Below are 25,771 nucleotides of genomic sequence, written 5' to 3' on the forward strand. Positions count from 1 at the left end.
TCGTTCGGCGCTGAATTCCGCAGCGTTTTACTGCCGTGACAGGCAAGCGAAATGGAACAATCCAAACTACACCAGGGTTGGCCTCTCTCTCTACTTCTGTCTCAGCTGTGTTACCATTACGTCTTTGAAAGATGAAAAAATATATATACAGCAGAAGCTCAAAAAAGAGTGATGTTTGATAAGCATTATGGCCTGTTTGAGTACGGGCTCCAGCAGATTTGATACCATGGAATTTTAGTCGCCAATTATTATTTTTGCAATGAATGTAAATTAAATACATATAAAACGCGAGCAGATGGCCGTTTAGCGGACGGCGCAATTACTTCCGTCAAAGTTACTTGATAATTGGATCTTCACTCGAGGTAATCTGGTATGAGGAGGGGAAACATACTGTAAAGGGAGCGGGTCGAGAAACCAGCTGGGATTTCCGCCGGCCCCTGTCCCAGTTACAGGGCGAGCCGCGTGGCTCCTGGTTGCCCGGGAAACGCAGAGTCTCATTGGAGACGCTGCGCAGCCCCTGTCAGCTTGCATAAGCACCGGAGGTTAACGCGCAGCGACGGGGCTCTCCGTGCGAGCGCCGCCAGAAGCGTATCCACGCGGATGCACACGGGCTCATCGTTTGCACGCGCCTCTTCGGGTTTGTGTGGTCTAAGAACGCGCTCGTGCTCATTTTATCCGCACGTCAAAAGGCATCTGCCAACAACTCCATCTTTACATCTGATGCCACCGACAACATTTAGATTTTTTTGGCTTAACTGGCATCACAGCGAACACCTCCGTCCAATCAGAACAGAGTTTGTTATTGTTGGGGTGGGACTGGGAGGCACATTCCGTACCTGGTGGAGAGAGGCGGACTGACAGATTCATACAGCTGTCTCTTTCTCAAGGTTCTGAATGCTGCTGAAAGTGAAACAAGATTGGCACTGCATAGCAGCCAGACAGACACACAGCTGAGACATTCTCTCCGTGGTGTGTGAGCGCATCTTCAGCAAAACAATTGTCCATGACCAGTATGCGATACAGACAATGCAACGCTATCAGATTAGAAAATTCTAAAACAGAAAGTGAGCTCTTTTTTTCTTCAGCTGCAGCCAGCAAGCAGTTCAGGGGGAAACAGAAATAACATGAAATTCTAGATATTTTGTCATTTTCATGTGTACTGTACCTTAACCCAGTCTTGGACTGCTGAAGCCAAGGTGATCTCGGACAATCTGGGCAGCTGCCAGAATTCATTAAATAGATATACTGTATATCGGCGAATAGAGTCAATTGCATTTCAGCTCGGTCAATTCATGAACTGAGCAGAGTGTTCTACGAGGATTTCTCCACTAACTATGAACATGACAGTTCATTCACCGGATTCACTGTGTGCAGTCAGTTTCCAATCGATCCCATGTCTAGTCGGCAAATTCAGACGATGAATTGAAGTTTAAGAATGCAAAAATCCCCATAGAACATTCCGGCAATTTTACTTTTCCTTCCTTCACTGACTTCAAATGGAATGGAATCACACACACACACACACACACACACTCTCATGTATGCATGCACACATACATACATATATATATTGTCAGACATGTAATTCTCAGCCATAGGAAGCTTCAAAGTGCCCAACCAGCATAGCCTGGAGATAAGACACAAAGCAGGAACTGGAGGGTTGCCATTTGAGGTGTGAATGTGTGTGTGTATCGCACAAAATTAAACATGTAGTCCTCACTTCCCCTGCTATATGCTATATGTGTGTGTTCTTATAGCTCCCATCTTCTATTTTAAATTGGCAGTTGTACTGTCACTTGGTGCTGTGTGACCCTCACCCACACAAAAATCACTGCAGCTGAAGAGTGTGTGTGTGTGTGCGTGCCCTGCAGCTGAAGTGTGTGTGTGTGTGTGTGTGTCCTGCAGCTGAAGTGTGTGTGTGTGTGTGTGTGTCCTGCAGCTGAAGTGTGTGTGTGTGTGTGTGTGTGTGTGTGTGTGTGCCCTGCAGCTGAAGTGTGTGTGTGTGTGTGTGTGTGTGTGTCCTGCAGCTGAAGAGTGTGTGTGTGTGTGCCCTGCAGCTGAAGTGTGTGTGTGTGTGTGTGTCCTGCAGCTGAAGAGTGTGTGTGTGTGTGCCCTGCAGCTGAAGTGTGTGTGTTCCTCTGGCACACCTGCTTGCACAGTTTTACTCCCTACAAGACGCACAGTGTACTGCAGGAGCACTAACACTGGGAGAAGAGCCATTTAGGCAGTTGCCTCCTCCAAAAGCTGGCAGCTGCTGGTAACCTGTTGCCACATGCTGGGTTGCTACGGTGCCCTTACACCATAGTGATATGATAAACTCTTGAGAAGCAGCCAATTAAGTTCCAGTGCTGTGGTTTAAGATTCACTGCAGTGAGAAGCACTTTTTTTAAACTTACAAGTTTTATTGTTCATTTCCAACTGAAAAAGGTGTCTCTTTGCAATATGACATTTGTATAGTAGAAAAGTGATCAACCTAATTGTTTATCATTTATATAGTCAACCAGTGATTGAAAAATATACTAAATGTAAAAACAGTCAAATGTGAAAATAAGGGCTTCTGATTGGTGCATCAGGTTAAACCGCCCGTGTATGGTATAGTGACACCCATGGTCTGGAGTGAAGTTGGTAGGGTTCATTCGTTGCTAGGGTAACCTCCTGCCTAATTATTTAGTCATGAATCCTTTGGCCAATCAGCTGTCTGCCTTCTTCAGCTGCACAGTCCTCTGCCACAGGAACTGTGGTAGGTAAACTGCGCGCTAGTCCGCAGGGATGAGAAGTGTTTAAAATACATTCATCCAAATGTATTTGCATGTATATATCTCAAGTGGAAAACAAGTTGCTTGCTTGTTTTTTGTGATTTTTACCCAGAGAGTTACCAGTAAAACAACCTGAGCCTCCATCATTTTGAGATACATCTATTGGGGGGAAGGAGGGGGGGTGGGGGGGAGGTGGTTGTATTTTGCAACGAAATACATTTGAGTGTAATTTTGTCCATCCCTGCTGATGTGCATCTTCAAAATTAATGAAAGAGCTGAGCTTCCAGCAATAGGCTGGGCCTATAGTGGCAATAGCACAAGTATTTCAGTGCTTTATATTAAATGTATAATATATACATGTTAATACATATTTGGAAACAGAGTAAATTGTGCTGTTTTGTTAAATGTGTGACATGTCGTGTGAAATTTAGCTCTTACACGTGTTTTGTGCATTTAGAATTCTTCAGTCCCTAGAAGATTACCGGTAATAAAGCTCGTGCTGTCTTATTCGTGATTTATTTGGAGTCGTTCCATGTGTTTGCCCATGGGGCAACGGCTGTGCACACATCTCATTTCAAAACCGCTGCAATGCTTCTTAGCTACACAAAGAGTGCAAATCAGGTCCTACGCAAGCAAGCAGAAAATAGTACGACCCAAATATTCAACACAGGGGTGCAGGTTGACAGGCAAGTACATTCACCCACATAATCTCAAATATGGTTTATGTTGAGCCAAGCAAATGGATAATGTGAAAGATCTTTAGAAATCATAGCTTCAGGTGGCTCAAGGTACAATGATTTTTATTTCATTTTCCATTTGAGAACACATTTTTTTAGGTTGTATTTGAATAGCAAATGCCTGGTTCTCTCACTATCCCTTATTTTGGTTTCAAGTAACACAGCTGCGCCAACATGCAGCCTCATCACTGATACATTTTTTGCTCCATGTGTCAGACGCCGATCAAAACAACAATGATGTGCGATATCAGTGATGAGGAAGGCGTTCATGATTCTGCGTTTTTTTATCCGTAAAAAAATATATTCGAAAAAATTGGGGGCCAGTGTTAAGAAAGTGTGGCATATTGTGTTCTTACAGATGATATCAATTATGCAGACTGTAAAATCAACTCTGTTACAGTCATAAACATATCAAATAGATATTCAGCTGTCCTCAATGTTACAGTTTAAACCCCCAATGTTGATGAAATATGTTTATACTAGGCAAATTTCAGACAATCTTCAAATATTTGAAAAGTGCTATATTTTATAGATTTAGGATTGTATAGTTTGATGTTCATTTCCTCGGGGGAACTGGTTTAGTTGACTCAGTACTTAGTCAGTCCGCATATACGCCTTAATCTGCACTGCAAACTCCGTAATGCATCACACGGTAAGGCGCAGACTATGGAGAGGTGTGGAAAGCATTCCGACGGAAAAAGTATGACATGCGATCTGCAATCATCTCTCGCTCTATGTTTACGTCCATCTCGTGCCAATTTGCATCCGGTTGCTCTGGAGACTACTTCGGCGATGAAAAGGTCAGGATCCCAGAAAATCCCTGTGGTAGGTTGTCAAATTCAAAGCACGCATATGCTCTCTCTTGTACGTATCGCAGTACCTGTAAAGTAGGCACGCCATTCTGAAAAGTGGACCTTTAACTGAGACTGAACAAGACGGACAAAAGGTGGTGAAATTAAGGGGGGGGGGGGGGGGGGGGGGGTGTGATGGGCGGAGTTCATTTTGTAATCTTGCCCCACTACATTTCGGGGCGGATCAGACGCAGACTTTTTAGACCCGCTCTTGGCTGTGTGAGCGCTCTGACGAGGATACTGGTGGGGACGATCAACCCCAGCGTGCAAACTACAGCTGGCCTGGCGACAAAGATATAGAGGAAGGCGAAACCCTGAGGTACAGTTGAAAACATGTCCTATGTGTGTACTGCGTTACCTTTTGATTAACATAATAGCATTTTGCAACAAAACGTTTTTGGTGAAATAGCGCAGATGTTTTTTAATAAACAAAATATTCTGAAATTTACTGAAAAGCTGTGATGCAGACTGTACATGTTAAGAAAACCAACCCGAAAAATGTAGTCCTGTAGTGTTTTTAAGCAATAGCCTACGTCTTTGCTTTAATAGCAGCGGCTAGTTGTTTATCTATAAAAGTAATACACTTGTATTGTTTATCTACACATTGTCAGATTTTGCCGTATGTTGCTGGGGTGTGGTATGGGTGACATATTTAAAAATATTAGCAATGGAAAAGGCGCGTCTTGGACGGCATTAACGTGGGTTTTGAAAACCCTAGTGGTAAAATGAGCAATTAAAAAAAAAAAAAAAAAAAAAAGAATGGCATTATTATTATTATTATTATTATTATTCTGCCATAAAATTCGTGTTCAAATATATTATGATGAACAATTTTCGGTTCGTGGTTACTAATAGGATTCAGTAAGCCATGGAAGCAAATTTAATCAGATATTATCGTAGCGGAAAAAAGCAAAGCATCACAGCGATCACCTCTATTTATAAGCGCATATTAATCAAACGCAACGGTGTTAGCTGCCAGGGGCAGCTTGGTGTTTGGAAGCGATAATGCGCTGACGATGGGGAGCTCAGTAGATACGCAGGTTTATCTGATGAAGCGCAGCCTCAGTCATGGGCTACTTCTGAGTAGGGGGATATGTCAGAGAGAATCTTCATTAAAGGGATGCGGCTTCTTGGGAAACTGACAAGGCAGACTGGAGGAGAAAGGCTGCGGGGCACACACACACACATACACACACCCACAAACATGCACACACGCACACAAACGCAGGCGTATGCACACATGCACACATACACACACGCACACACCCACAAACACGCGCGCGCACACACACGCATACACATACGTAGGCACACACACCTACAAACACGCACACACACATACGCACACACACACACAGGGACACATACACACGCACACACCCACAAACACGCTCGCACACACACACACACGCATACACATACGTAGACACACACACCCACAAACACGCACACACACCTACACACACACACCTACACACGCTCGCACACACACACACACGCATACACATACGTAGACACACACACCCACAAACACACACACCTACACACACACACACACGCACACACACACACACACACACACAAACAGCCGCCTCCTCCTCCGCAGGATCACCTACATTAATAATTCAGGAGAGGGTTGATGCAGCAGAGATACTGTTGGACCCCTTTCCCTCCCACTGTAACCTTCCACAGCTCTTGCCAAAGTGTATTTTTCACAGTAACTCAAGCACTCGATTCAAGAACGCACAGGTTCAGAGGGGCGAATGCTTCCATCCGTTAAATGCTTCTATTCCACAGGAGAAACCTTTTCGGATGGAAGCATTGTGTGCGCCGGTTAGCTTCGGGAAGATTGTTTTAATTCAAAATAAGAGCAGGCATTTTCCAGAGTAATACGTCTGCTTAACTCATTCATAACGATGTACTGCACGGGTTAAAAAAAGAGAGACATAATCCGCTCTAACTTGGGAATACACTCAGACATTAATATCGCAATTAAATGATAGCATTGTAATTAGTGACAGTAAACAGCACCTCTATGATTAGTTTCTCCCCTCAAATTAAGCCACCGTTGTTTCTGGAAAATAAAGACAAATATTCCCCTCTCTTATAGCTCTCCCCCTCCTTCCTCTTCTCACCTTCCATTTTTACTGTTAATTTAGTTTTATTTTCTTTTATTCATGCAGTCTAGTTTCACCAGTCTATGGCCATCTTTTATGATGCTCTCCCTCCGCTCATGGAAACGGAACATACTGCAAAATATTACAAATATGTTGACCTACATGGAAAATGTATTGAGAAATATATATTTACAGAAGAGTAATATAATACTATATCTTAAGTGGTAATAATGAGTATATTTGCCAGTATATATTATGAACTGTTGTGATATGTAGAATATTTATTTCGGTATATATTACAATATATTCCAGTTCCATAAGGATCTTGACAATATTTGTGCAACATTTCCGCAACAAGACTACAACCTTTGCCGTATACGACGCATCTCACCTCGACGGTTATTTCTGGACAGCTGCTAATATGGTTCTCCCTGGCCGGGTCTTTCAGCCCAGGTCCCTAGGTTCCCCGGTTCTCCCTGGCCGGGTCTTTCAGCCCAGGTCCCTAGGCTCCCCGGTTCTCCCTGGCCGGGTCTTTCAGCCCAGGTCCCTAGGCTCCCCGGTTCTCCCTGGCCGGGTCTTTCAGCCCAGGTCCCTAGGCTCCCCGGTTCTCCCTGGCCGGGTCTTTCAGCCCAGGTCCCTAGGCTCCCCGGTTCTCCCTGGCCGGGTCTTTCAGCCCAGGTCCCTAGGCTCCCCGGTTCTCCCTGGCCGGGTCTTTCAGCCCAGGTCCCTAGGCTCCCCGGTTCTCCCTGGCCGGGTCTTTCAGCCCAGGTCCCTAGGTTCCCCGGTTCTCCCTGGCCGGGTCTTTCAGCCCAGGTCCCTAGGCTCCCCGGTTCTCCCTGGCCGGGTCTTTCAGCCCAGGTCCCTAGGCTCCCCGGTTCTCCCTGGCCGGGTCTTTCAGCCCAGGTCCCTAGGCTCCCCGGTTCTCCCTGGCCGGGTCTGTCAGCCCAGGTCCCTAGGCTCCCCGGTTCTCCCTGGCCGGGTCTTTCAGCCCAGGTCCCTAGGCTCCCCGGTTCTCCCTGGCCGGGTCTTTCAGCCCAGGTCCCTAGGTTCCCTGGTTCTCCCTGTCCGGCTCTCTTTGGCTTCACTGCAAGGTTGTGCGGGGGGGGGGGGGGGGGGGGGGGGGGGTCGGAGATGGGGGCTTTAGAACCTGGCGGAATGCACGCTCCACCAACGACTGGAGTGGACTAACCCCAGGGGGGCTGTTTCTGCAGGCTCTCCGCTGAGGATGAGGAGGATGAAGACAACGCACAGCCTGAAGCCGCCGTTCACACCCCCCCCCCCCACCGCCCGCCCTCCCTCCCCTACTCCCAATTTCGGGTAATGGTTGTGCTTCGTCTATTCCTGGGATAAACCCCAAGAGGTGGTCTGGGGAGATGGATGTCTGTGAGCTGTTGACTGTGAGTCCTCAATTACATCCTCCACAGGCCCCATCTGAGCCTGGTCTCCTGCAGAGAGAGATAGGTCCCGTCCTGCAGAGGCGCGGGAGACAGGTCTCCTCTGTGCTGTGTTAATAGATGCGAGCCAGACAGGTAATGCTACTGCGATTCGACGTCGACGGAATGTGGGTTCTAATGCTGAACTCGTGGAGCGAAGGGCAACATTTTTGTAGTACTTCTTTTTTTTTACATTTTTATATTACCCCCGTTACGTTACCGTGTCTCAAATTTGCCGTGAGTGTTTTTTTTTTGTTTTGTTTAACTGGGCTTTGAACAGGGTACGGTGCAGTGGATAAAAAATGATCGGCGCTTGTGCGGGAGTGCTTTGCTGCATTAAAATGTGCTCCGTGCTGGAGAGCACTGGAATCATTTCACAATAAATAACTCACAAGCTGAATACAATAGACTCTCGCTCGCAGTGCTGGATTTGAAAAGTGGGAATTTGGCTTGTTTAAAGTTGCTGTAGGCTGCGCTGAATGTGAAAATGTGTAAAAAAGCAAGTCGTTACTGTACCGCGAATGTGTTGCTTTATGGGGTGCGTGCAATTGACCAATCAGGGCTGCAGGTTGAAGAACATTTCTTTAGAGAGTCATCCAATAACAGCCATTATCATGGGTGTTGGACACTGCAGTAAATCATATCTGTTTATTCCTGATAATTCATCCAGCGCATTCCCTGGCATGACGTTTTGTTATATTATTTGTAAGTATTCATGTCCAACAAGGATAGACAATTACAGTTTTATGAGTTTATGAGTTTTCTGACTCACTTGAAGCAAAACTGTTGTTAGTCCCTGCAGCTGTGCTGTGTTATCATGCTATGCTATCAATGCAAGCGGGCTTGAAATGGTTAACAAATGTACTGCTTTTTCGGGATAATTGCCACGGGACCTGTAATAAATGCTGTGAGTCAGGATCTTGGCGTAATGTCATCTGAAAGGTACCTCCTAAAACACAGGATCCCCATCAGTGGGGCTGGTTTCCGCCCTGGGCCCAAAGCGATACTGCCCCCTCCTGGTGCACCAGCATCACTTTCAAAAGCAGCCTTCCAGGAGCCAGGCCCTCTTAACACCCAGCAATTTGTAAATTTGAGCCTTTAATGTGCAAGATCACAAATATGTGAGCAGAATGTTCTGAACTGAACATTATAATGCTGATATAACAATCGCAACTGGTCACTGAAAGCAGTGGAGTTCTGAAACACCAACTTAAAAAAAAACAGTTCAAAAACGTTCTCTTCAGAGGGCTAAGAGAGCTGCTTATTACGCTATTTCCTTAGATATTCATCATGTCAAAGACTATTTATGTTTATTTCTAAGATAAGTAAAAAAAAATGTAATGACAGGATTCTTATTCAATCGCACAAATTCATTTTTAGTTTTAGCCTCAGGAGCCCTTCAGCCGTTGGAGATTTGACACTAGTGAAGTATTCCCAAGATGTGGGAACTAGGCCACATGGGTTGGGAGTTTCCAGAGGGGGGATCCAGTCATCAGGCAGTGTCCCCCAAACACCACAGCCCTTAGTGGGTGGAAGTGACAGGGTTTGGGGGGGGGGAAGCGGTAGATTTTCAGAGACCCAAAAACCAGATTATTTTTGGAGTGGGCGTGTCGGAAGCACCCCTGACCCCTCCCCCTTGTTCTGAGACGTCCCCTTTCCGTGGTGACGGGGGAGGAGTCACGCCAGGTCGTGTTCCACTTTCTGCTGCTCTCCTTTACTTTCTCCCTCTCCAGGCGGGGCCAAGGGGGAAGGAGCAGAGACATAGTGACCCCGCCCCAACCTGAATGGGCGGCGCTGAGAGAAAAGGACCCCACCCCAAAAATGCCTCTCCATGTCTCGTGTCTGCCTGGTAGCCAGTCCTACTGCGACAACAACACAACAAGGTGGGATATTCTCTTTGTGGGATAGCAATGCTGTATGTACAGCTGTGTAAAGATTAAGGGTTAGCCATGTAGTGGTATTTTCTTTTGTTTGCAATACACATTTTTGGTGTGGTCAGTTTAACTTTGCACTTACTGATTATAAATGGGACATCCAATGCTATTCTGTGCCCCCCCCCCCCCCTCCAAAGTAATTCCTTGATTTGAAAACTATGATTCCATCATTCAAATCTTTCCCCATAATGCATTTTTTTTCACTGGAGATATGAAAAATCACTTCTGCTGTGTGTCTTGCATTTGCATTAGTGGATGACTGCGTCGCGTTTACAAGCCTGTGAAAATCCGAGTTAACAGCCCCATTTTCTGATTGTTACCTTGGATTAAAGTCACCGCGCTACAGTTGGCAAAACAAAAGCAGCACAGCGGCTTTCACACGACGAGCAGTTCTGATGAAAAATGAACCGCCGACGATTCACAGATCGATTGAATGATCACAGTGCCGTTCAGGGCGTTTCATCACACAAACAAATTGCGACTCGATCTGCAAAGCCAGCCGTCAAATGAAATTCTGTCACCTTTTTCTGACGGAGGAAATGCCTGTTGTTGAAGACGCGTAGCTCTCGCGTGCAGAAGGTTACGGAGCGAAGATGGCAAGGCGTAGCCTGTCACAGCACCTTAAAGGTCCTTCTGTTGAAAATAAGAAGGATTTGTGTCTCCTCTCTCTCTCTCGGATGCTAAACCCTCATCGCCCCCCGCTGCCCCGCTTCGGTGGGTTTTGATCCGTCAACCCCCCACACCCCCCCCCCCCCTCGCCCAGCGGGGGGGAACCGCACCGCTTCATCAAATGTTCTCCACTTGGGATTACAGTGTGTTTATTTATTTATAAACGCGCTGTCATTTATATAATTAATCTTTTGCGTCGTCCTCTTGCCTCAACCAACCTGTGACTACACGGGAGTGGGGGGGGGGGGGGAGGGATGTGGGTGGGCGATGCTGAACCCACGTTAGTCTAATCTTCTGCTTTTAACAGCCGGGTTTGCCAGTTTAACATTTGACTCGTGTCAGAACATTTTTTTAACGTTAAGGCGTGTTATGCTGGTGCTGGCCGTGAAGTGGGGCTTCACTTCATACGAAGCAGCGGAGCGGAGCCGGAATTCCAAGCGCCGGTTTCCACCCAGGGGTCCTGCATGAAAGGCTGGCTCTCCAACAGAACCCCTCCCCCCCCACCCGTCACCACGCTCCTGTCTCACATGATATTTCCGCTGAAATGGAATTCTCGTGTTTTTTTTTTGGAAACCGTGTCTGTGATTTAAGGCCGAAATTGCGCAGATGTGTCTTATTGGAGATTTCTCAGGAGCGTCGTTAGCTGCGGACGCTATTTGTCAGCGTTTTATTGGCCGGCGCTCCTCTCTGCTGCTCATTGTTCATTGGCCCAGCTGGCAGCGGACCTGGCTTCCCGCTGACACGCCGGTCGGCAAAACGTTTTTTTTTCCTGTCAGACGTCCGTCTGCCAGCTTTTATTCCGTGTGTGCGTGTGCGTGCGTGTCCGCGTGTGTACGTGTGTGTCCGGGTGTGTGGGTGTGTTTGTGTGTGTGCGTGCATGTGTTTGTGTGTGTGTGTGTGTGTTTGAGTGCATGCGTGTTTATGTTTGGGAGTATGTTTAGGTGCGTGTGTGTGTTTAGGAGCGTGTGCGTGTGTGTGTGCGTGTGTCTGTGTGTTTAAGTATGTGTGTGAGTTTACGGGTGCATGTGAGTGTTTGGGTGCGTGTGTGTGTTTACAGGTGCGCTTGTGTTTGGGTGCGTGTGTGTGTTCAGGTGCGCTTGTGTTTGGGTGCGTGTGTGTGTTCAGGTGTATGTGTGCATGCACATACCCATCAGTGTTCATTCTCTCAGCAGGTGGTGACCCTTAGAGGGTGAAGGAAGGGGCCTTCTCTGTCCAAGGAGAGGAGGAAGATCCTGTGCCAAGGTCCCGTGATTTCTCACCAGCGCCACCTTCAGGCTCGGCAGAAGAATGCCATCAAAGAGCTCTTAAGGCTTTTTGCTGAAAAGAATACAGACACAACCAACAGTTCCCTTAACTGTTGTTATGTAACACCCCTGTTTAAATTAAGCTTTAGGTGAATTTAATTCTTAGATTTTAAAAAAAGGGAAGGTGATTCATCTTCCGAAAAAGAACCCCAGGAAAAGCATTCAGGTGAAGCTTCCCGCATGCTCAGTTTTTGCTCCCTACAAGGCTGGTCTGTTAATACTCAGTGTGTCCAACCAAGCAATTTTCCTGGGGTTTAAATCCCAAAGGAAAGCCTGGGTGCCTATACAGTCAGTTTGGCTCGGTCTTTACCTGAACTGCAGCCGTAGCTTGTTTGTGTGCCTGTGTGAGGGGGTGGAGCTCTGCCGTGGTCCTCTTAGTTTGCCACTCCTTGTCACCCTTCTCAGCTGGAGGAGGCTGGATGATGAAGGACGGAGTTGTGAACCAGCTGTGTGGTGTAGCAGGCAAGGGGACTGAGGGGAGGTGGAGATTTATACTAATCTGTGACAGTAGACCACCATGTCCAGACTCACATGTACACACATGCTTCATGCAACAAATGCATGCAGGCACACAGATGCACAAACACACACACACACACACGTAAGCACGCGCACGTGTACTTGCACGTTTACATGCAAGCACATATGCAGACACACGCAAGCGAGTGCACACACATACACTTACATGCACACACACGTGCACAAAGACAGTAGGACAACTGGTCCAGTCTGGGGGTGGAGATCGTAGCAGGCCATTACGCTGGCCTGTATTGAACTCTGCTGTCTGAAGGTTCTGGAAAAGGTGGCGGTAGGAGAGTTAATCCCTAGGAAAACTGCCGGAATCTTCCATCTCTGTCACCCTGTCACCGTCGTCACCTCCTGACAGAATCAATAAATTAGGGCGCCACCGGTTTCTGAACCCTTTGCACCCCCCCTCCCATCCTGCTGCACTGGAGCAGAGGCTCCGCCCCCACTGCATCAGCCCAGGAAATTGATTGTTCCGCTGAGTTAATTGACACCTCAGGCGGTTCCTTTGTTTCCCTCCCTGTGTGGGTCGGCGATGGCTGAGTGGGTGTTTCCCGCCCTTCTCTCTTTGTTTTCTTGGCGGTACTGCTCTTGTTGACTTTCTCGGGAAGGGCAGCGGTAAACCGATCAGGGTTTTTTGGGGTAGGTGGGGGTCTGGATCGGTGGGATTTGGACGTGAATACGGAAGGCTGAGAAGCTTTGTGAGGTGACACGCATCAATATGCAATCCAAAATCCATACGTTAAATATCAGACTATGAAAGGTTGCAAAATATTTATTTCCATGATGACTAAATATATTTTCCGAAATATGTAGACAATTACATATATAAATTTGGGCATAGTTGGTATATGTTGTGTTTCATATCGAATATAGCATACAGTCAAAATATATTTTGGATTTCATATTGTACCACATACAATAATATATACCTGTTTTTCATGAGACAATGCTCAGGCATATAGTATACATATAGTAGGTGTAAAAGAAAATGGGGAAAGGAGTAGCAGTCAAAAACTTAGGGTTATGTGCTGGAATAGGTGGGTCAGCCTCAGTGAATTTCTCCTGAAGGGACAGGAGTCGTCTAAAATGGCGTCCTGCATATTGTTACATTTTACTTGCTGCATTTGTCATTTTTAAGTGATTGGAAATGGAATTGTTTAACTTTGCGATGCATGAAAGAAACGCACAATGGACCATTCGCTCATTTGATTTGAACTCATCACCGCATTTCAATTGGTCCGATTGGCCCGTTTCGAGTGCTGAATTGCATGTTCGCCCAATCACCTCGACCCAGACGGGCTTTGAAGTCAGAAGCCAGAATGTTCCGGAGCCTGTGAAATTCCCTATCCCGGAGCCATTGATGAACAAAGATGGTTAGCTAATGCATTAGGTCCGCATCTTCATATTCCCCACAAGCCATGCGAGTGACGCTTCTCTCAGCAAAGATGAAAACTAATTGGTTTACCTCTTGCCAATAGCCTTGGCCCGCTAAATCGCCAGTGGTGCAGACTAACCAATTCCAGCGACGTTTGTTTCTCCTGAAAACTCTCAGAAATTTTCAATTTGGGTTTTTTACAACCCATCTCCCGTCCCCCTGACAATGGCATTTAGCACCATGCATTATTCTACCCATGCGTTATTCTACTCACTGATGTGTGACAGTGAATTATGATAACACTGACGGTGCCTTATCATTGGCTCAAATGTGCAGGTTGTCTTAATCTTGTATCTTCAAGTTCTCTCTTCTTCTCACTTTCCATCTTTATATCTTGTTGGAGCTGCATGTGAGGGCTACTCCTGTTGCCCTGGAAACCTTAACCAGTGGTTTGATGAACTAACAAACACCAGCAAAGCTGGTTACTAACCTTTACTAACAGAGATTAACCAACTAAACCAAAACCTTGCAAGTCAAGGAAGTTCACTACCTTTCTGTCACCTGAAAACTGTCTTTCCTGTAACTATGGTGCTGTTACTGCTCTTTTCAGTGTGAGCGTGTTTGTGTGTGCGTGTATTTGTGAATATAGCTGTGTGTACTTACGTGAATGTTGTTGTGTGCGTGCGTGTGGGAATATGGCTGTGCGTTTCTGTGTTAATAGGGTGGTGAGTGCATGTACATGCATGTGAATACTGCTGTGTGTGTGTGTGTGCGTGTGTGTGCGTGTGTTTGCTTGTGTGTGTGCGTGTGTGTGTGCTTGTGCGTATGCGTGTGTCAGTTTGTGTGTACAGAGGACTGTCTAATGTTGTCATATAAATTTCACAACTCCGTCTCATTCATCTGGCACTTTCCATGTGCACAAGAGTTTCTCTGACAAAAAAGAAAAAAGAAAAAAGAAAAAAAAAAACCTGACATTCTCTTCCTGGCATCGTGGGCAGAAGGCTTAACAAAATCTAACACTTTACTAACGTCTAACAATTCTAACAATGCTGTTACTAACCCCTGCAGTAGATGGTGCTGCGTACTGTGGGCTAGGCTTACTAACGGATCCCAACAGGCTCTGTGAGTCCCTTCCCACAATCCCCTGCTTCTGGAAACAATTTCCCCTTCCCTGACAGACTTGCTAAGACACCAACAACAATGGCCAGGAGTGTCATATTTTATATCACAGTTCTTAAATTCAGCAAGGGTAATTATTTCTGTGCCATACCTCTACCCCGCAGAACCAATATCGATTGTTCTAAAAACCGAGGAAAAAAATGACTTGCTCTAATTCATCAATCCCTTGTTCCATAGCACAAGATATCTACAGCTGGGAAAAAAGAAAAAGAAAAAAAAACAAAGCCCTGCTTTGTAATGCTTTCCAAAATCACACAGATGATGTTTTTGTTATGTCTGTACAGTAGTTGAATTTAAAATGTCTCCTCTAAGAAAGCAGTCTTTCAGGGGCTGAAGAAATAGTTTCAGAACCAGGAACGAAGCCATGGTTTTGAGTAAAACCAAACCTTTTCACAGTGCCTGCACAGTGGACCGGAGAGGGCGAGGTTAGCCCCGAGGACGCTGCTCCCATTGGCTGTTACAGCCTGTCTCTCAAAAGCCAGAACTCATTTTTTTATACCACCATTACGGGCTCAGTTTGTGAGAGGGAAAACTGGAGCGAGCTTGCAGTCAGCCATCAGCTGTGTCAAGCAAGACGTTAATAATGCATTTACAACACAGCTGTGCCATATTTGCACACATCATGTCTGCTCCAAGCTAGTTTTGACCTTGAGCCAAAATAACTCACCTTTAGGCGCCCCCCCCCCCTCCCATCTCCCCCCCGGTCTACTGTGTGGCAACCTGTTGCCCTGTGCTTGGTTTGTTGCTTGGACAAATCATTGCTATGTCCCGCCACATTCTTTCCACCCCGCAATTCTCAGAAATCAAGAGGAATGCACTAACACACCTGTTTACAATACTAACTACCGGTGATGACCGAGGTACTAACACCCCTGGTGTTTTCTTTCCAACACCGCCTCTCTTCTTGACTAACTCTGTATCCGATCCTTGACTAACGCACGCTTCATTTCCTGCCTCAGTCCTGGCGCCTTCTACTTACCACCTGCCCTCCCCCCACCCTCCCCCCACCCCACCCCCCTCTCCGCGAATTTTCAGAGGGTGCGGAGACGGCAGCTAACTCGACTCATCTCTTTACTAACATTGGTGCGCCGGCGTGACGGTCACAGCTGGTGCCATTACTAACTCGGCGGGGGGGGGGGGGGGGGGGGCGACTGGGCAAGCCTGAATGATGCTACTTGCCCCCCAGACTGGTCAAGAGGAAATGCTCTGTACTAACACTCCTGGGGCTGGGGGTGGCCAGCTCAACACTAACATGCACCTTGCACCCCTTAACCCCCCCCCAAAAAAAGAAAGAGCTAACAAACTAATGACTGAATCACTGTGCCTGACTGCTCTCCTGCATATGCCTTCCTTTTTGGAACATACTGTAGCATCGAGTGCGGACTGGGGCGTGAAACCTAAATGTGAAGAGTGTATGTTTCATGCAAGCTGAAAATATACAGCATATATTAGGAAATATATTATTGTGGCTATTGCCACTTTAATGTCTTTTTTGTGATGTTAAAAGACATAGATTTTATGTAATATATGTACTGAATCATGTGTGCACATACATGTATGTGTGTGAATGTCATATATAATATAAATATATACATATACACATGTATGCATATGTACAGTATGTATGTATATATATATATATGTACTGTATATATACTAAACATATATATGTATGCGCTGTATATATATTATACATATAGAAATAATATACACACATGTATACACCATCATTTCAAACAGGTAATATATATGCTGTATTACTATATACCTGTACTAAAATATAACTGTAAATATGCATTATTAAAGTGTCGCCTCCTGACGGGGTGCTCTTCATAGGGGTCATGAGGGTGCCATTTTGTGGCTGAAGGCAGAGACAGGAGCAGCCTTCAGAAACAGTGGGGGTGGATGGGAGTGGGAACAGGAGAGCCTCTGGTGGGGACCCAGCGCGACCCTGCCGAATTAAAGCGCGTAAAGCCGCCGTGTTTCCAGCGGAACGCGTAACGCTGCGGGCGTACAGTACGTTAGGACGGCTCGGGGAGTCAGGCGAGGTTGCCTGTTTTTGCTGTGATGAGTCTCACAGAGTTTCGCTCGCTCCCTCTGAACACGGGGTTCCTGAACCTCCCAGCATCTAGACACCGCATGCACCTCTCATTATTCAGTCATCCGGGCTCAGGGCTGACCCTGGGATTCAATCAAACCCGCCAAGTTGCACTAGAGGTATGAAGAGCTATTCAATACAAAACGGACAAAAACACAAATCAATCCAGCGCAGTACTACACGTCACTCTTTTGTTCAATAAACCTCAAAGTCCTAGTCGGTATCTGGTAAGCCGTGATGCAGCTGCATATTAACTGCGTACTTCTTCTGATTAGCGCCTTCTCTAAGACATTTTGGCGGATTCGGTTGAATCAGGGGGATCGGGTTTTGAGGGAAGCGCTCTCAGAGCTGCCTTTGTGGATTTCAGGGCCCCCAAAATGTACCCACAGCCAAACTAAACGGACGACTTTTTCCGCGTCCGTCCACGCTGTGCTTATTCTGCCTTCCCGTTCACTTTCTGGCCAATATCACACTTCATTGCCATGGATACAAAAATCCTCTCTCCCGATTTGCTGTTGTGGCTCTGAAAGGCTTTCAACTTTTAATGGTGTAGTTTTTTTTTTCATTTTCAAAAGCACTCTTCCACCTCTTCAGCAGTTACGAACAATACAACGCAGAGGTTTGGCATGACAACGGACGACCTTGAATCCAACTCACAGGGTACGCTCTGAGTGGAAGGATAAATAAATGAATAATAATTGAAAAAATAAAAATAATAAAATAATAATAATAAAAGCTCTGCAGTTTCCGGCAGTGGTGACTAATGCCACTGAATGCCTGCCTGGGGGACAGGACTGGCGAGATTCGCTCCTGTTGCTAACGCTAAAGTGCGGGCGCTGTGTGCGCGTTTCCGCTGGAAATGGTTAGGCCCTTTCTGCACACGGAGGCGACGCCCCCATCTGCGCACTGATCCTGGCCTTGCACTGCTTTCCTCTGCACGACAGGAAGTCGCTCTGACTGGGAGAGGGCGTCAATAATGTCCGCCACTCCTTGTGTGTGCGTGTGTGAGTGTGAGTGCGTGTGTATGTGTGTGAGAGAGAGAGAGAGAGAGAGAAACGTGTGAATTCCTTACTAGGTGTTTCACCAGATGGTTAACTGGGCTTCATTTTTGTTTCACTCATCGAATGCATAGAATTAAATGAATCCATTCAGAGATGGGATTCTGACTTAGCTGAGTTCCGCCCTTGCTTTAATGGTAACCATGTTAGCCAGGTAGTCACCGTTGCTGATTGGAGAGTGTGGCTCCTTGTTAAGTGGCCCTCTCTAAATACAGGATGTGTGCGCTTCTTGAGCTTTTGCTTCTTAATGGCGCTGTCCTCTGGCTTCTTTTCCTTTTGTTCTTCCTCATCACCACCTATCTCAAAATGGAGACTCGGTGACAAACTCAGGGAGCTGCTTCGGGGAGCGGTGGTTTTCTTTGGCAGGAGAATTGCCTTAAATGTCACATTAAACTGCAGATTACGGTTGGGTGGGATTTTCGGGTGAGTGAGTTCTTGCCAGGGGCACAGAGATGATTCCGTGTGATGCTGTTATAAAAGGGGGGGGGGGGGGGTGGGCAAGGGGACAGAGGGTGTCAAGGTGACAGATTATGACCAGGTGATAGAGGGTGACAGGTTTATAGAGGGCAGCAAGGTGACCGAAATGAAGTCACCAGGAAGTTCAAGATTATTTCTGCCTCGACATCTGTTGTAACAGGCATATGGGCCAATACAATAAACGCAGTGTTTCACATCTGTCATGCACACTGCCCGATGTTTGGCCTAATTGTGCAAATGTATTGCTTGTGCAGGCTACCTTGGTGTTCTCTGAGGAATTAAAAGTTGCTTTGTCCTCTTCTGCTCTGTGAAACCTTCAGCAGGTTCAGCTTTTTTTCCTGAAAAGCACAAAAAAAAATTTAATAAAAAAAATTTAAAAAGTTTGTGTGAAGAATATTACTCTCTGGGCTTTATTTATTGTCTTGTTTTCAGAAGAAACATTTTTACAGGTCGACAAGCAGCAGGAATCAGGAGACTTTCTTATCCAAAGCGACTTACACAACTTTTACATTGCATCCATTTATACAGCTGGATGTATACTGAAGCAATGCAGGTGAAGTACCTTGCTCAAGTGTACAACGGCAGTCTTACCTGGGAATCAAACCTGTGACCTTCAGGTTACAAGACCAGCTCCATATCAATTATACTACACTGCCGCCTATCCGGGAATCAAACCTGTGACCATCAGGTTACAAGTCCAGTTCTTTACCCATTATGCTACACTGCCTTAGCAGTCAGCCTTGCCGTATGCGGCTGTGCCAGAAGTGCTATGCGCTACATGCTACACGCTCCGCCTGACACGAGCTCACCTGGGACGGACTCCTCACAGCCACGCGCGGAGCCTCGCTATCGCACACGGAGGCGATCTCCCTCGCTCTCCCTCGCTCCCCCTCGCTCTCCCTCGCTCTCCCGTGCTCTCCCGCGCTCTCCCTCGCTCTACCGTTCTCTCCCGCGCTCTCCCTCGCTCTACCGTTCTCTCCCGCGCTCTCCCTCGCTCTCCCTCGCTCTACCGTTCTCTCCCGCGCTCTCCCTCGCTCTACCGTTCTCTCCCGCGCTCTCCCTCGCTCTCCCTCGCTCTACCGTTCTCTCCCGCGCTCTCCCTCGCTCTCCCTCGCTCTACCGTTCTCTCCCGCGCTCTCCCTCGCTCTCCCTTGCTCCCCCTCGCTCTACCGTTCTCTCCCTCGCTCTCCCGCGCTCCCCCTCGCTCTACCGTTCTCTCCCTCGCTCTCCCTCGCTCTCCCTCGCTCTACCGTTCTCTCCCTCGCCCTCCCTCGCCCTCCCTCGCCCTCCCTCGCTCTCCCTCGCTCTCCCTCGCTCTCCCTCGCTCTCCCTCGCTCCCCCTCGCTCTCCCTCGCTCTCCCTCGCTCTCCCTCGCCCTCCCTCGCCCTCCCTCGCTCTCCCGCGCTCTCCCTCGCTCTCCCTCGCCCTCCCTCGCTCTCCCGCGCTCTCCCTCGCCCTCCCGCGCTCTCCCTCACTCTCCCTCACTCTACCGTTCTCTCCCTCGCTCTCCCGCGCTCCCCCTCGCTCTACCGTTCTCTCCCTCGCTCTCCCTCGCTCTCCCTCGCTCTACCGTTCTCTCCCTCGCCCTCCCTCGCCCTCCCTCGCCCTCCCTCGCCCTCCCTCGCTCTCCCTCGCTCTCCCTCGCTCTCCCTCGCTCTCCCTCGCTCCCCCTCGCTCTCCCTCGCCCTCCCTCGCCCTCCCTCGCTCTCCCTCGCTCTCCCTCGCTCTCCCGCGCTCTCCCTCGCTCTCCCTCGCTCTCCCTCGCCCTCCCTCGCCCTCCCTCGCTCTCCCTCGCTCCCCCTCGCCCTCCCTCGCCCTCCCTCGCTCTCCCTCGCTCTCCCTCGCTCTACCGTTCTCTCCCTCGCTCTCCCTCGCTCTCCCTCGCCCTCCCTCGCCCTCCCTCGCTCTCCCTCGCTCCCCCTCGCCCTCCCTCGCCCTCCCTCGCTCTCCCTCGCTCTCCCTCGCCCTCCCTCGCTCTCCCTCGCTCTCCCTCGCTCTCCCTCGCCCTCCCGCGCTCTCCCGCACTCTCCCTCGCCCTCCCTTGCTCTCCCTCGCTCTCCCTCGCTCTCCCTCGCTCTCCCTCGCTCTCCCTCGCTCTCCCTCGCTCTCCCGCGCTCTCCCGCGCTCTCCCGCGCTCTCCCTCTCTCCACCTCACTCTCCCTCGCTCTACCGTTCTCTCCCGCGCTCTCCCTCGCTCTCCCGCGCTCTCCCTCGCTCTCCCTCGCTCTCCCTCGCTCTCCCTCGCTCTCCCTCGCTCTCCCTCTCTCTCCCTCGCTCCCCCTCGCTCTCCCACGCTCTCCCGCGCTCTCCCTCGCTCTCCCTCGCTCTACCGTTCTCTCCCTCGCTCTCCCTCGCTCTGCCGTGCTCTCCCTCTCTCTCCCTCGCTCTCCCTCGCTCTCCCTCTCTCTCCCGCGCTCTACCGTTCTCTCCCTCGCTCTCCCTCGCTCTCCCTCGCTCTACCGTTCTCTCCCTCGCTCTCCCTCGCTCTCCCTCGCTCTACCGTTCTCTCCCTCGCTCTCCCGCGCTCTCCCTCGCTCTCCCTCGCTCTACCGTTCTCTCCCTCGCTCTCCCTCGCTCTCCCTCGCTCTACCGTTCTCTCCCGCGCTCTCCCTCGCTCTCCCGCGCTCTCCCTCGCTCTCCCTCGCTCTACCGTTCTCTCCCTCGCTCTCCCTCGCTCTCCCTCGCTCTACCGTTCTCTCCCGCGCTCTCCCTCGCTCTCCCTCGCTCTCCCTCGCTCTCCCTCGCTCTACCGTTCTCTCCCTCGCTCTCCCTCGCTCTCCCTCGCTCTCCCTCGCTCTCCCTCGCTCTCCCTCGCTCCCCCTTGCTCTCCCTCGCTCTCCCTCTCTCTCCCTCGCTCCCCCTCGCTCTCCCACGCTCTCCCGCGCTCTCCCTCGCTCTCCCTCGCTCTACCGTTCTCTCCCTCGCTCTCCCTCGCTCTGCCGTGCTCTCCCTCTCTCTCCCTCGCTCTCCCTCGCTCTCCCTCTCTCTCCCGCGCTCTACCGTTCTCTCCCTCGCTCTCCCTCGCTCTCCCTCGCTCTACCGTTCTCTCCCTCGCTCTCCCTCGCTCTCCCTCGCTCTACCGTTCTCTCCCTCGCTCTCCCGCGCTCTCCCTCGCTCTCCCGCGCTCTCCCTCGCTCTCCCTCGCTCTCCCTCGCTCTCCCTCGCTCTCCCTCGCTCCCCCTTGCTCTCCCTCGCTCTCCCTCTCTCTCCCTCGCTCCCCCTCGCTCTCCCACGCTCTCCCGCGCTCTCCCTCGCTCTCCCTCGCTCTACCGTTCTCTCCCTCGCTCTCCCTCGCTCTGCCGTGCTCTCCCTCTCTCTCCCTCGCTCTCCCTCGCTCTCCCTCTCTCTCCCGCGCTCTACCGTTCTCTCCCTCGCTCTCCCTCGCTCTCCCTCGCTCTACCGTTCTCTCCCTCGCTCTCCCTCGCTCTCCCTCGCTCTACCGTTCTCTCCCTCGCTCTCCCGCGCTCTCCCTCGCTCTCCCTCGCTCTACCGTTCTCTCCCTCGCTCTCCCTCGCTCTCCCTCGCTCTACCGTTCTCTCCCGCGCTCTCCCTCGCTCTCCCGCGCTCTCCCTCGCTCTCCCTCGCTCTACCGTTCTCTCCCTCGCTCTCCCTCGCTCTCCCTCGCTCTACCGTTCTCTCCCGCGCTCTCCCTCGCTCTCCCTCGCTCTACCGTTCTCTCCCGCGCTCTCCCTCGCTCTCCCTCGCTCTCCCTCGCTCTCCCTCGCTCTACCGTTCTCTCCCGCGCTCCCCCTCGCTCTCCCTCGCTCTCCCTCGCTCTGCCGTGCTCTCCCTCTCTCTCCCTTGCTCTCCCTCGCTCTCCTTCTCTCTCCCTCGCTCTCCCGCGCTCTCCCTCGCTCTCCCTCGCTCTCTCTCGCTCTCCCTCGCTCTCCCTCGCTCTCCCTCGCTCTCCCGCGCTCTCCCTCGCTCCCCCTCGCTCCCCCTCGCTCCCCCTCGCTCTCCCTCACTCACTCTCCCGCTGCATTACCATCCTCGCGCGGCTTCAGGTTATAATGGCGGCCCTCGGCGCCGCTGATTATAGCAATCAGAGCCGCGGCTTCGGCGTCATTTACGGCCCTCGAGATCCCCCGGGCGCCTCGAACCCCCCCGCGGATTACCCGCGTCCTGGCTATTCTCGGGGATCGCCCACTCGGGGTAATAGCCGCGCTGCTCGAGAGGCACGGGGCGACAGCTGCAGAAGTGGGCCTTAACGCGCCACCTGCGCTGTGTTCCGGCTGCGCAGGTTAGCTTAACGTGCGGCAAAAAAACACGTTTCCCAGAGTTACCCGCATCGTAATCCTGGATGCAAATATACTGTAAAACGCGCATTGAGTTTCATCAACGGCCTGCAACAGCATTTAAAAGTAAATCATAGCAATGAAGTCTACCATTTGGTCGCATATCCCTTAAAAGCAATAACTGCATCAATTATATGACCCATTGACATCACCAAACCTTTGGTATCTTCATTGGAAATGTGTTTCCAGGGCTTCACTGCAGCTGCTTTAAGTAGATTTTTGTTTCAGGGGGTTTCTGTCTTCAGTCTCCTCTTCAAGTGAAAATGCATGCGTGAATAAGTCAGGAAATTGTCTTGGCTAGTCCAAAAACGTTCCACTTTTTCCCACTGATGAATGATTTGGTTGTTTTGGCAGTGTGCTTTGGGACATAGTCTTGCTGCACGACGAAGCACCGGCTGATGAGGTTGGAGGAATTTCTGTACATAGCCAGACAAAATGTGCCTGTATACTTCCAAATTCTTCTTCTTGCTGCCATTCTGCTTTACATCATCAACATAGATGAGTGAGCCAGAAGCAGTCATACATGCTCAAGCCATAACACCTCCATATTTCACAGATAAGGGGGGAGGTGCTTTGGATCACAAGCTTTGGTAAAAGTTAATTTTGGTCTCATCTGTCTATTAAACTTTGTTCCAGCACTCTTGTAGTTCACATCTGTATTTTTTTTGTTGAATTCTTATCTGGCCTTTATACTCTTCTGATGATAGGATTGCCTCTTGCAGTGTAGCCTCTATAATTCTGCTCTCGAAGTGTTCTGCATATGGTTGCTTGTGACATTTTCACCCCTATCCTCTGGAGACTGCTGGTGATGTCACTGACTGTTATTTGAGGGGTCTTCTTCACAGCTCCTAGGGTTCGTCTGACATCAACTGCAGTTGTCCTCCTTGGCTGACCTGTACAGAGTTCATGTCTGAGTCATCCAGTGGTTTCTTTCTTTTTCAAGACTTTCCAAACTGCTGTACTTGATATACACAGTTTCTGTGCGATTCATCTTAATGAATTCTTCTGTTCTCTCAGCTCACAGATGAGTTGTTTTTCAGCCATAGTCAGTTCTCTGGTCTTCATGATGATGTATGTCTTCTGACTCCAAATGCAATCTCCACAGAGAGAGGCTAAAACCAATACAAGACACTGACTTCTATTTTATGTGTGAACAATCAATGCAAAAAGAAGCACACAACTGTTAACACCTGTCAGTCATCTGTTAATTTTACACAGCTGAAAATAGGGAAAAACGGCTATTTCTGTAAAATGGGAAAACATATATGCATGTAAATACCACGGAATAAAAGCTGATTGTCTGTACTCTTGTCTCTCATTCATCTTTTGATCTCAAATCAGAAAAAAAGCAAAAACAACACATTTCACTCCAACGTTACCATACCTTCGGAGGGCACTGTATATATATATATATATATATATATATAATTCAGAAGTAAGTGTTGTATTGATGCCTGACTTCAATATATGATACAGAAATGCCAGTGACAAAAAGGAAAATAAAACATACCAGATTTTCCTGCATACGCAACAAAAGCATTCTTTTACTGTCATCTAGTGGCCATGTATTCTTAGTGTTTGTTTGTTGAAAGAGAAATTCATGGATGACTAATCAAAGATAAAAACCAAGTTTAATTAGAATACACACAATAATACATATGATTAACATAACCAAATAGATATGATTAAAACAACCAAATAAATGAATGAAATTGTTTAGATTAACGCCTTTTGTATTTATATTTGGTGAAAGTATTTAATTTTACATATATTTTTGTAGCATTTTATTTTTTGGTATTGCTTAGCAGACATGCAGAGATTTATGTACACTAGCTTACCTTTTCCACATATATCTGGAATTTATATATCCACATATATTCCACATATAGCTTGAACTCTTCTGCAGCTGTGCCTAGCTTCATTCATTCATAAGCTCATGAATGAGAGCAGACAGAGTTTTTGTCACCAATATAAACTATTTTAACGGCAGCCTGATCTAGAAGTGAACCATTTCATGATTTTAGAGCCAATTAGACAAATTGCCATTTAGACTAACTGCATCAGACTATTTAGTCACATCATCGATTGTTGATTTTAAGGCAGTGAAGGCAATAAAAATCCATTAAAACTATGTACAGCAACTAAAATGGTGCATGTATTTATCTTGACAAACTTAGTCATACATTTATTTCCTTTTCCAATTTTTTTAAATCAATGAACTTATACACGTGTATACATATATTTTATGTATTTTTATACATATATTTACAGTTACTTACAATATATTTTACATTTTGGCGTGCATTCTTGCGGCTTGTTTCAAATAAATGGCCTCAGATAGATCTTTGTGAAATTTAATGATCTACGAATCAAACCCATGGTTAACTGTCCCATGGTGAGTGTAAAGTTGTTTTATTATATTTAATAAAGATATAGACTTAGATAGATATAGATTTTCCTTCCAAAACTTACTGTTCTACATATACTGTAGCTGAGTATTAGATGAGTACAGCTTATTTTGAATAATAACTTTGTTGTTCTTCTTCATCTTATAATAATAATAATTAACCTGAAACGTAGGATGAGATGCACATTCCATAAAGTCCTGCAGGGGGCAGCATTGTGCTTCCATAGCCACAAGCGCTGTGCTGCTACAGCCGCAAACACTGTAAAGCTATTGTCAGTCATGGAAGCTGTGTGTGTGTGTGTGTGTGTGGAAGAGAGAGAGAAAGAGAGAGAGCGAGGAAGAGAGACTTTAAAATTCAAAACAGCCAGGCCACTGAATAATTTCTAGGGGAATCTGGCAGGCCTGGACAGCCAGCACATGAGTTGTGGAATCAAAGCTGTTTATATTCTGTGTAAACGCAGCAGGCTCCGCACGTCCTTAAACTGTGCATTTAATGAGGTTGTATATTTCAGCAGGCTCCCCTGCATTGTGTTCCAAAGAGAACGTCGCCCTT

The 25,771-nt window shown here is 48.3% G+C and overlaps 1 long non-coding RNA gene across 2 annotated transcripts; it reads left to right on the forward strand.

The window, feature by feature from the left end:
* The first annotated feature begins 8,000 nt into the window (after window positions 1-8,000).
* On the forward strand, window positions 8,001-18,899 carry LOC118213088. 2 transcript variants are annotated; one of them, XR_004762344.1, is made up of 2 exons: window positions 8,001-9,777; window positions 11,667-18,899. It is a non-coding gene; the product is annotated as an uncharacterized LOC118213088 (long non-coding RNA). The 2 variants fall into 2 exon arrangements; XR_004762343.1 differs by having other exon boundaries at window positions 11,670-18,899.
* The last annotated feature ends 6,872 nt before the right edge of the window (window positions 18,900-25,771 follow it).

The sequence above is a fragment of the Anguilla anguilla genome, chromosome 14 (genome assembly GCF_013347855.1).
Source record: "Anguilla anguilla isolate fAngAng1 chromosome 14, fAngAng1.pri, whole genome shotgun sequence".
NCBI classification, from domain to species: domain Eukaryota; kingdom Metazoa; phylum Chordata; class Actinopteri; order Anguilliformes; family Anguillidae; genus Anguilla; species Anguilla anguilla.